This window comes from Myodes glareolus, chromosome 6, assembly GCF_982192425.1.
Source record: "Myodes glareolus chromosome 6, mMyoGla1.1, whole genome shotgun sequence".
NCBI lineage: Eukaryota > Metazoa > Chordata > Mammalia > Rodentia > Cricetidae > Myodes > Myodes glareolus.
Genome location: NC_142031.1, coordinates 55,730,397 through 55,740,728, shown reverse-complemented (window position 1 = coordinate 55,740,728; position 10,332 = coordinate 55,730,397). Strand labels below are relative to the sequence as shown.

Genomic DNA, 10,332 nt, shown 5'->3' with positions numbered 1-10,332 from the left:
AGGGGCAGGGACTGACCTCCGTGGGGGGGCGTTGGCTGGGTGGTGGCTGGCTTCTCAAGTCTGTTAGGGGGCACTCTGTGGACAGCCAAGCCCAGGCTTATGGGGGGGGCTGGGGGCATGGGAATGGCCCAGCTGTGTTAGCGCGCCTGCCTTATGCTCCCAGCTGTTGCTTTACAACAAGGCTGCTGTCAGTAATTGCCAAATGTTCACACTCCCCACCCACTCCCCAGGCATTGTTGCATGTGCTGGCACCCGCCACGGGGTTGAACTGCTTTATTTTATTTATTATTATTTTAAAAAGAGACACCAGAATTCTATGCCTGGGAAGGAGCCAAGCTGGCCTGGTGCTGAGTGCGGAAATATTCCATCTCTCTTCTGTGCCCAGAATTATTTTTGTTTTCTTTGATACACAACCTAGATACAGCCACAGTAAGGAAATTGGTTGATTTTTCGAAACCCAAACTCCTTTCCTGTTTATCAGCTCTTTTTTTTTTTTTAAAGCTACCACTATTACCCCGGGTACCAGGCTATCTTTGTGGGTGGTGGTTCATCCATTTTTTTTTGTTCTGCTTCATGGGTACTGGGGATTACTAGGAACATGTATGTGCCAAACAAGTATTCTTCTACTAAGCTGTATCTCTAGCCTTCTTCTTACTTTTTATTATTTTTTAAAAAAATTTAAATGTAGTAACTCATCAACTGTGATTATGCTATCCATACACTTTTGGGTGTGGGCCTTCTACTGGAGTGTGGTTGACTTACTAGGAGCCACACCCTTACAAAATGAATTCTTCCTCCCCCCAGAAGCCATCAGCTGTCCATAACTCTTCAGCTAAGGGTGGGGGAGTGTGAAGGCCTTCTCACTCCGTGCCGGAAGGTTGACTGGTTTGATCCAGTTCAGGTAAGCGCAGTTGCTGTGGGGTCATGAGTGCAGTGGTCCTGTCCAGAAGGCACTGTTTTGCTCCAGCTCCCCCGATTTCTGGCTCCTCTGCTGTGGTTCTGATCTACCGCGGTCCCTGAGCCTTGGGAAGAGGTGCGAGATAGGTGTCCTGTTTGTCACTTATTTCCCATACTTTGGCCAGCTGTGAGTTTCCGCATTAACCACCTGCTGTACAAAGAAACTCCTCTGCTGAGACTGCTCAGCTTTTAGGTAGTAAGAGATGAATTTAGAGCACAATTCAATACAGCATCCTGGGGCCTATGAAGTCCCCCATCCGTGGGTTCTTGGTAAGATCTTTAATACCAGGCATGCGCTTCCTTCTTTGTGGACCTTAAATCTCATTAGAAAGTGACTGCTTACCCTGTAACACACAGGGTGTTACAGTGTACCCTGTGCCAGTGTTGCACACATGAGCACACCTCGCCATCCTGTTCATTATTGTGGTTCATGGGCATCATAGCTGAGTAAGTCTGTTGATTACCTTCCCTGACCCCAGCACCCCCCCCCCACACCCAGTGCCGAGAGAGCTAGCTAGTAGGGAGAAAGCTTGAGTACCAGCTTGGCTTCTCCTTATCCTGCCACCCACGTGTGTGGTGTCTCCAGAAGTAGAGTTTTACCATCAAACTCTGGGGAGCAACCAAGAGCAATGGCAGTAGCCTACGTTGTTGTAGGGGTCTTTGAGGTAGCTTGATCAACAGCTGGAGGGCAGTTTATCCCACGCCCTGCACTGCCCTCTGTAATTGACAGCCTAAGGCTTCTGCGATGATCATAATCTCCTCTGTAGGGTGAGTCTAGTCCAACCCCCTAACTGTCTTCATCTATATGAAACATTAGATTTCCGAATGGCTTTTTCATAGATCCGGAGAGCTAGTTATGAATTTCTTGACAGGACCTCTCTAAGTTGCCTAGGCTGACTTTGAACTCAATCTGTGACCCAAGCAGGCCTTGAGCCTCCCAGGCAACTGTGATTCTAAGCCTGGGAGACCACGTAGGGCTCTTTTTTTTTTTTCATCTAGTGTGTGTTCCTAAAAGTGTGTCAGAGGAAGTGGCTGTTGTATCTTGGAGGCAAGAGTGGTTACTGAATGCTGTTATCCCAGAACCAATACCAGTCTCTGACTCAGGAGGGATTTTGTGGCATCTTTCTCTTTGGTGTGACCACATACTTGACAGGAAACAAGACACAGGAAGCGTTTATTGTGGATCCTAGTTTGAGGGTACGTGTGTTTTGCCTCACAGTTTGAGGGTACGTCCAAAAGGGCAGGGAGGGCAGGGCAGCAGGAACATGAGGCAGCTGGTCACGCTCCCTCTGCAATCGGGAAAGCAAAGAGAGGTAAAGCTCTCTTTGCTCAGCAAGAGAGGTATGCTCAGCTTGCTTCTCTTGTTCAGTCCTGTGCTCCAAGTGTTGCCCGTATTTAGGGTGAGTCTTCCAATGTTAATGAACTCAGTCTAGAAACTTCTTCATAGCCATGCCCAGAGATTTGTTTCCTGGGAGATTAACCATCCCAGACCTAGTGGTGGGTTTTTGGCCTCAGTTGGATCTGGGTGGAAATCCTGACTGATATGCCACTTAGGCATCTTAATCTCTCTGGACTTCTGGGGGCTTCATTATCCTGTCATGAGAAATATGTAGGCCAGCCATCCTGTGTGTGCAGATTCTGGGCACTTGTTTCTAGGGCAGTAGGTTTCCTGGTTTGCCCTGTGGCTTCTTCCACTAAGTCAGAAGGAGTTCGGGGCACGGTGGTTCATTGCTGGCCTTCCATAGCCCAGCCAGCATAGGACAGATACTCAGCAAGGATTTGGCCATAATGACTGAGAAAATGACTGGTAGGGTCTACTGTGGAACACAGCCTCCTGGAAGCCTGTTCTTTCTGTTATCAGAGTGAGGCCAATGTGTTCTAGGAATACACAGCTGGGGAAGGAAATGTTCGGAGCCTAGGAGAGTCAGCACCCGGGGAGACATCCTTATCCCCACTGACAAGAGAGTCTGCTAGGGTAGAAAGTCATAGATAGGATGAGCAGGGAGGAGACACGTCCCCACACGCTGCAGGTCCCCAGGGGGAGAGTACATAGGAGACTCACATAATAGTTGTTGTCTCTTAATAGTTAATAGTGACACTCTGCTTATGAGATACTGAGTAAAGAGGCAGCTTTCCTCCTCTGTTGGCCTTGATGGCCAGTTCAGGCTCCTTGTGGGATCCTGCCAACGCGTGACACTGAGTTTGTGAGGCGGGAGCAGGGCACCTTCCATCCCCCCCTCCCACTTTCAGGGCCCGTGCCTCAGTGTGGATACCCTAGCGTCTGTGCCTAGACTCAACTGGGCCTCTGTATCACCAGAGGCAGACTCAGGTCATGGTTTGGTGACAACTGGACCAGGAATTCTGGAGACCTGCTTGAGGTGGTGTTATAGTCCTTGGGAAGGTACACACACATCCAGCCCTATTGACTCTGCTGTACTTGGCTCTTAAGGACTTGGGTGCAGGATCACGGCAGACATGCCTTAACCCATAAGAGACTTAAAGAATTCTTTCTTCCTTTCTTTCTTTCTTTCTTTCTTTCTTTCTTTCTTTCTTTCTTTCTTTCCTTCCATCCTTCCTTCCTTCCTTTTCTTCCTCTCTCTCTTTCTTCCTTTTCTCTCTCTCTTTCTCTCTCTCCCTTCCTTTCTCTCTTCCTCGTTTCCCTTTCTTTCTTTCTTTCTTTCTTTCTTTCTTTCTTTCTTCTCTCTCTCTCTCTCTCTCTCTCTCTCTCTCTCTCTCTCTCTCTCTTTTTGTGTGGAGACCAGTGGTCTTCAAGCGTATCCCTTCAGAATATCTCCTCCTGAAGGCAGGAGGAGCCTTCAGAAGCCTAACTTGTCTCCATCAGGTGAGAAGCAGGGAACAAATTTTGAGGCCATGGGTGTGAACTCTCCCTGGTCTTCTGCAAGAACTGTTGGACCCCTCCACCAACTCCAGCCTCCTCCCATCCTCAAGGAAAATTACCGCATGGGGCTGGACTGGACACTTCCCATTTCCAAGGTGAGTAGGCGGAAGTGGGGGTTGGGCTGGGACTGTTCTTGCACACTCGCGGTCTCCCCCTCAGGCGCGTGTGCAATAGGAGGCCGTGTTCCTGCACCTGCTCAACTGTAATTCATGGCTCTCTTGCCTAGGAGGAGTGACTCAGCCCACACGTGGGGAGGGCAGCCCACAGCAGCTCTAGGCTCTTAATTGACTGCTGTCCCCGCAAGGTCGAGAGTTAGGACAGCCCGGTCACTCCAGCTGCTCTGACTCTGAAGCTTGGTTTAAGAAGCTTTGGTTCTCTTGGACAGATTGATGCCCCCACCCCAGACTCCCAGATGTGCAAATTGGCCTGACACAGCAGCTTGGCCTGACCTTGTGACTTCCAGGGGTGTCCAGGAGCCTGCTTCCTACAGTCAGAAGTACTTCCCCACACCGCCTGGACCTCATGTTTCTAGAGCCTGGGTTCTGATAAGCATAGCGCCTGGCTGCTCCCTGCCATCTTTATCCTCTGCAGAGCATGAGAGGCTGCCTGCTAGGCCCACCCTCCCAGTCCTTAACTTTAGCTTTCACTAACTAAACCGTTTCGTCAGCCTCCAAACACCTTCGTGTTGAATCTCTGCTGTTACACAATTGCCAAAGGGGAGGAATTAGCATCAGTGCACTCATAAATTTGAAAATTATAAACAAATTAGGAGAAACGGGAAAGGGAAAATTCATCTTTGCACTTTTGCAACAGAGACTTTTGCAATAGAGATGAGACAAGAGATTTGTGTTCTGGCTAAGGTCAGAAGACCGACACAGACACAAGTTCATGTCTGTTTTCCTTTAAACCCTAGTGGGACTGCAAGCTTTGCTCCCTTTCGGGACAGACTTGTGGATCTTCTAACAGTTGGGCTACATGCTAGCTAATACAGATTCTGGGGATAAAATCAGATTTCTCAATGTTGCTAATGACTATAGTACTTCCAAGCAGGGTCATGGTCTGAGTTTGTCCTCCCACTAAGATGTTAGTAGCGTAGGCGTTAGTCATTTTCTAGGCTGTGAGTGAGTCCTTGGGATGAAGCACCTTTGCAGAGTAGTTAGGTGAACAAGTGACCGATTTGCCAAATGAATTAGGAAGAAATTGAAGCACACGCCTAACATTAAGGAATGACACACATGGCCACTTGGTGTTTATATCATGATTTTAGTGAAAGGGGCAAAAATTTAGCACCCAAGAGTCAACCCTCGGAAGGTTTTGTTAGTCTACAGGGAAGCGGCGATCAGCTAGAACAGTTAAATAATTCTGCCTCTGCCTTAATAATGCTGAGTAGCAAGATATTTTGAATTCTCAGTTGATCTGTGATAAAGATTATGCTTCTCAGTGATGGAGCTGGGGCTGAGGTTCTGCTGTTTCTATTAGGTGTGAGTGGGCTTGGATCCAGGCGTGGGTGAGTCTTGGGCTTGTTCCAAGAGGTTTTGTGCTAGGGCATCACTATGCCACTGAGTCATAGGGGGCACAGTAGGACACAGCGGCCACAGGGGGCACAGTTGCACCTCTCATCCCCATTGCCTCCTTGCACCTCATTGGCCTCGACGAGCTGGTGCCGAATCCCATGGTCACTGGAAGCAAATATGCTCTGTTCCAAGGGGATGGGTAATGGCTGTTTGCTAAGCGGTAATTGAATTTCACATGCCAGTCTGAAGGGGATTTAATGGCATGGCTTCTCAGACTCCTCCTTGATTCTCTCCTGCTCTCTGTCTTGCAAAGGGAGCAAAGCCCTCTTGTCAGGGGCTGTAGTCACGCCCTGATCTAGATTCAGAGCTGGCCAGGGGTCATTATTCAAACTGTGGATTTAGCTGTTTGGTATTCACACCTCCCTGATGGATTTGAAAAATATAATGTTTTCTAACAGCTGTAAAGACAAGAGCTAATGTTACCAGCTATACATAATATCCATGAAATTACACTGAATAATGTGATGGACTGTTTAACTGTCATTAACACATTTTGAATACCTAATTTGAAAGGTTAATGAAATTGACAAACATGACCACTTTGGGGCTCATCAATACCACTTAATGACGAAGCTCTTGTTTTCCAGTTATAGAATCAACAGAAGACTTCGTGCCTGGAACGGCATGGCTTTTAATCATAAATTAAGAAGCTCTACACAATGTTTTGCTATAATTTGGAGTGTGCATAGCAGCTTTATGGAGTAATAATAATTAATATGAAGAGTTGTTACGATTTGACATGGCTATGTTTTAGCTTTTCTGAAAAATATTAAACTTGGTGAGGGAAAAACGTGTTTCATTTGGACATATTAAGGTCATAAGGATAAAAGACAACTTCCCAGAGACCCGAGCACTTCTTGGAGCCCAGTGTTCCCCTCGAAGGATCTCCTGGTCTGAGTAAATAGTCTATAGTTCTATAGTTTTATATTAAACCAGGGAGAAGCGCTGAGAGCTTAGTTCGGTTGGTAAAATGTTTGCCACATGTCTTTGTCATGTTCTGTTGCTATGAAGCAACACCATGACCAAAGCAATTTATACCAGAAAGCATTGAATCAGGGGCTTGCTTACAGTTTCAGAGGGTGGGTATGTAACGGTCATGGTGGGGGGCGTGGAAACAGGCGGGCAGGCATGGCACCGGAGAAATTATATGGGTTATATTTAGGAACACATATACATATATGAATGTAATAACAGTTAATGAAAAAAAAAGACCATGGATTTGAAAGAGAGCAAGGAGGGGTTGATGGGAGGGTTTGGAGGGAGGAAAGGGAAGTGAGAAGTGTCGTAATTATAATATTAAAAATAAGGATAAAATGTTCTGTAAAAAAGAAGAAAGAGACAAGAGCTTACATGTGATTCATACGCCCAAGGCAGAGAGAAAGGGAGGAGTGGGGGAGAAAGAGAGCAAATTGGGAATGACCTGGGCTTTTGAAACCTCAAAGCCCACCCCCAGTAGCATGTCTCCTTCACCCAGGCTACACCTCCTAATCCATCAAAACAGCTCACCAACCAAGAGTTCAAATATGTGAGCCTATGGGAGCCATTCTCATCCAAACCACCACACCACATGTTCATGAACATCTGAGTCGATGTCTCAGTCTCCAGAACCTGTCTGAAAACCCAGGTGTGGCAGCATTGTATAGTCCCAGTGGACGTGGAGCAAGTGCTCCTTGTGCCGTGGGGTTTCCACCATCAGTTTCCCTGCATTTGTGGCTTTTTCCTAGCCATTTGTATTGATGTTCACTTTTATTCAAATGATCGCATTTGGGTTTATCAAATAGCAAGGGGTAGTTGTGGAAAAGCTTAAAAATAAAAGAGAATAAGAAAGTAATACTCCTCTCCAATTTTGGAATTCAGGCATCATAAATGGCATCCTAACTATTAATCAAGGTTGACTAGAGGAATGGAGCCAGTACACACACACACACACACACACACACACACACACACACACACACACTTATTTGACTGGATTACATAATGGGGACAGGTAGTCCCCCAGTGGTTTTTGTCATCCTGGAGAAGCAAAATATCCAGAAGTTTCTCAGGTCAAGACATTGGAAGTCACGGAACTAGAACAACCAATGATTCAACCCCAGCTCAGGGCTGAAGGCCAAGGACCTAGAGCTGCTGGGGTCTCCCTTCCTGGGAAGCGTCTAGAAGTTGGTGTCTAAGGTTCCTGGAAGATGGAATCAGGCACAGACACACCCGTCCAGGAAGAGTGGACTTTGCTGTGTCCACTTTCTCCTCCTTCTTACTTTTGTTCTCCCTGAGCCCCTTGCTCATTGGGTAGCACTGTTCACATTGATGGAGGGTATTTTTCCTTTAGGTTGCTGCCTTACTATCAGCGACCTTGTAAGTGACCTCATAGGCATGACCCAAAACTGTAGTGCATGCATTCAGAATTCTCTGGATTCAATCAAGTTGACAATCAAGATTAAATGTTGAGTTGTGAGTTGTCTTTTCTCTTCATGTGTGTGTGTCCCATAGACAGACATGTGTCACCTAGTGATGGGCAGACACTCTGAGAAATGCATCACAATGTCATTATCTGAATGTCATAGAACAGTCCTACACAACCAATATGACACCAGTGTTACCAGGCAGGTTACACAGTTTATGGAGGATGTTAGCACATTTGGATTTGTTTTATGGATAAGAAAAACATAGGTTCATAAAGTATGTATGGTGTACCGGGGTTGTGTGAACTGTGAGTAAGTGCTCCCCATGGACATTAGAGCCAAACACCTGCATATGCCAATGGAAACCGTCAATTCGAGCATTCGTTAGGATGTAATTCCCCTTTGGGGTTCATCGCAGAGGAATGACCTGGTCTTTGACAAGTTTCGATACGCAAAGATACCTTCATCTCTCCTCTCATGGAGGAAAGCAAAGTCAATACCACCGTAAGTAACCTCTGTTCCACCATGGGGCAGGCAGTGTTATGATAAGAAAAGCCTTTGATGAACCAACTGCACAGCATTAACGAGGACAAATGGATAAAACATGAGACCTCTGAAGCTAGGGCCTTTCGAAGTCAGTGTGAGCGATCAGTGGGGCTGCCTGAGGTCTTCGCGAACTCTGCCGGTCTCCACGAGTGCGGGCAGGCTCTCTTAAAGCTTTCTGTTGTAAACTTCCATCCTATGACTCTCTTGGAGAGTCTAATTCAGCAGCTCTGAGTCGGGGTCCAAGGTCCCTTTGTTTTAGGTGTCTTGGGTGAGGGGTAGTCATTTCAGGGTACCACTGTATTTGCTCTGTGAACTGGACAACGCCATTGAAGGTTCATTAGACAAACACCTCATGTACGCATGCAGAGTCCTAGCTCTTACAAGTCTAGACGATCAGAGTTACTCCTCTAAGAAAGGGCTAAAGGAAACACCAGACAGAAATCTCTAGGGATGAGGAAATGCTTCCTTTGAATGGTTGGTTTCCCTGAGGGTGACTTCCTAAGGATTGACTTTTCACTCTGAAGTATGGAAAATCATATTAGTACCGAATTTGTACTATGAGCATCACAGTAATGAGCTCAGCTTGAGTGCCAAAGATCTATGACCCATATTGGCTGAATGAGCCTCAGGGATGGCTAAAGGTAACCGGGTACCTTCAGGATGGATCCAATCTCCTCCACAGAAAGCCCTAGGCTGTGTGTATACTTGGCAGGGCTTATGGTAGTCAGGCTTCCTGTGTGGAGCTAGGTTCTTGTCCCCACTGCTGGGAGGCCTTGGGCAGGGGTCCCTCAGGCTGTCTACTGTACCTGGAACACATGACTAAGCAAAAAAAGGGTCTTAATTAGGTTCCCAGGGCTTAATATTTGTTTCTGTATATAGGCTGTGAAAGTTTAGTAGCCTCTCATTTTTCAAAAATTCCTCCAATTCATTAGGGAGGAGATGCTTTCAGCACCAAAATCTTGGTGAGGAGGTAGGTGTGACCTATTACACAACCTGATCAGGACTTGGGGATCTGAGCAGTTAGAAAGAGTGAGGTTATAGAATCTAAGCATCCAGGTGAAATCAAATGGCTCCTGTGAAAGTCATTTTTTTTTCTTGCCAAAATGCTTTCAGCAGAGTGCAGGAAATTAAGGGTGTGTGAGTGTGTGTGTGTGTATGTGGTTAGCTGGCAACAATTCTCAGATGTTAATGCTAAGAAGATATTTCATAGCTATTTCACTCAATACTAGCACAAGGACAATCCCCGTGAGTCAAGTTCACTTGAGATGCTGCTCTGGCTGAAGCTTGGAGCGGTGGGGAAGGATGCCTGGAGCCCCAGGCTGCTCCTAAGATGAGTTCCAGATCCCTGGGTGTGTCAGTCAAATGGCGTCTGTGTCACTGGAACTACAGGGGTCTTCAGGACGGCAAGAACACGATGCTGGCACATGAGGCCTTTACCGCGGCAGGGGTGTTCCTCTGGCTGTTCCCAGTCATGGTCCACTGATCTAGTCCGAGCCAGTCTGGCAAGGTCGTCTCTCTCCTGCTTCCTCCTTCCAGGCAAGAGTCCTGTGATGTGCAATTATGACCCTTGTCTTCATTCTTCAAATCTGTCATATCATGTGGGTTAGACAGGGCCCTCTCTGGCTTAAGAAGATATCCCTCTGAAGTTTATCTCTGTGTTTTTGGTGTTGTTTTGAAGTCCATCCAGTTTTTTTATCCCAGGATCTGCTAGATCAGATGTGAGAGATGGAGACGGTGACAAACCGCAGTCCTGAGATGCGTCCTACTTCTAAGCAAGATGCAGGGAGGGGAGATTAGGCATCTTCGCCTGTGGCTGCTGTGAGGAGCGCCGATCTGTCATCTTCAGGGATCAGAAGGGCAACACTCACCAGGCGGTAGACTCGTTTGATGTCATCTCAGGCTGTGCAGGAGTCACACGGTTCCTTCTTCTCACAGGCTCTCGAAGTTCAGCCAC

General features: G+C 47.0%; 1 long non-coding RNA gene across 1 annotated transcript; it reads left to right on the top strand.

Annotated features, from left to right (window-relative positions):
- The first annotated feature begins 801 nt into the window (after positions 1–801).
- Positions 802–6,196, top strand: LOC148121829 (uncharacterized). The gene is made up of 3 exons (XR_015737991.1): positions 802–901; positions 3,800–3,951; positions 6,018–6,196. It is a non-coding gene; the product is annotated as an uncharacterized LOC148121829 (long non-coding RNA).
- The last annotated feature ends 4,136 nt before the right edge of the window (positions 6,197–10,332 follow it).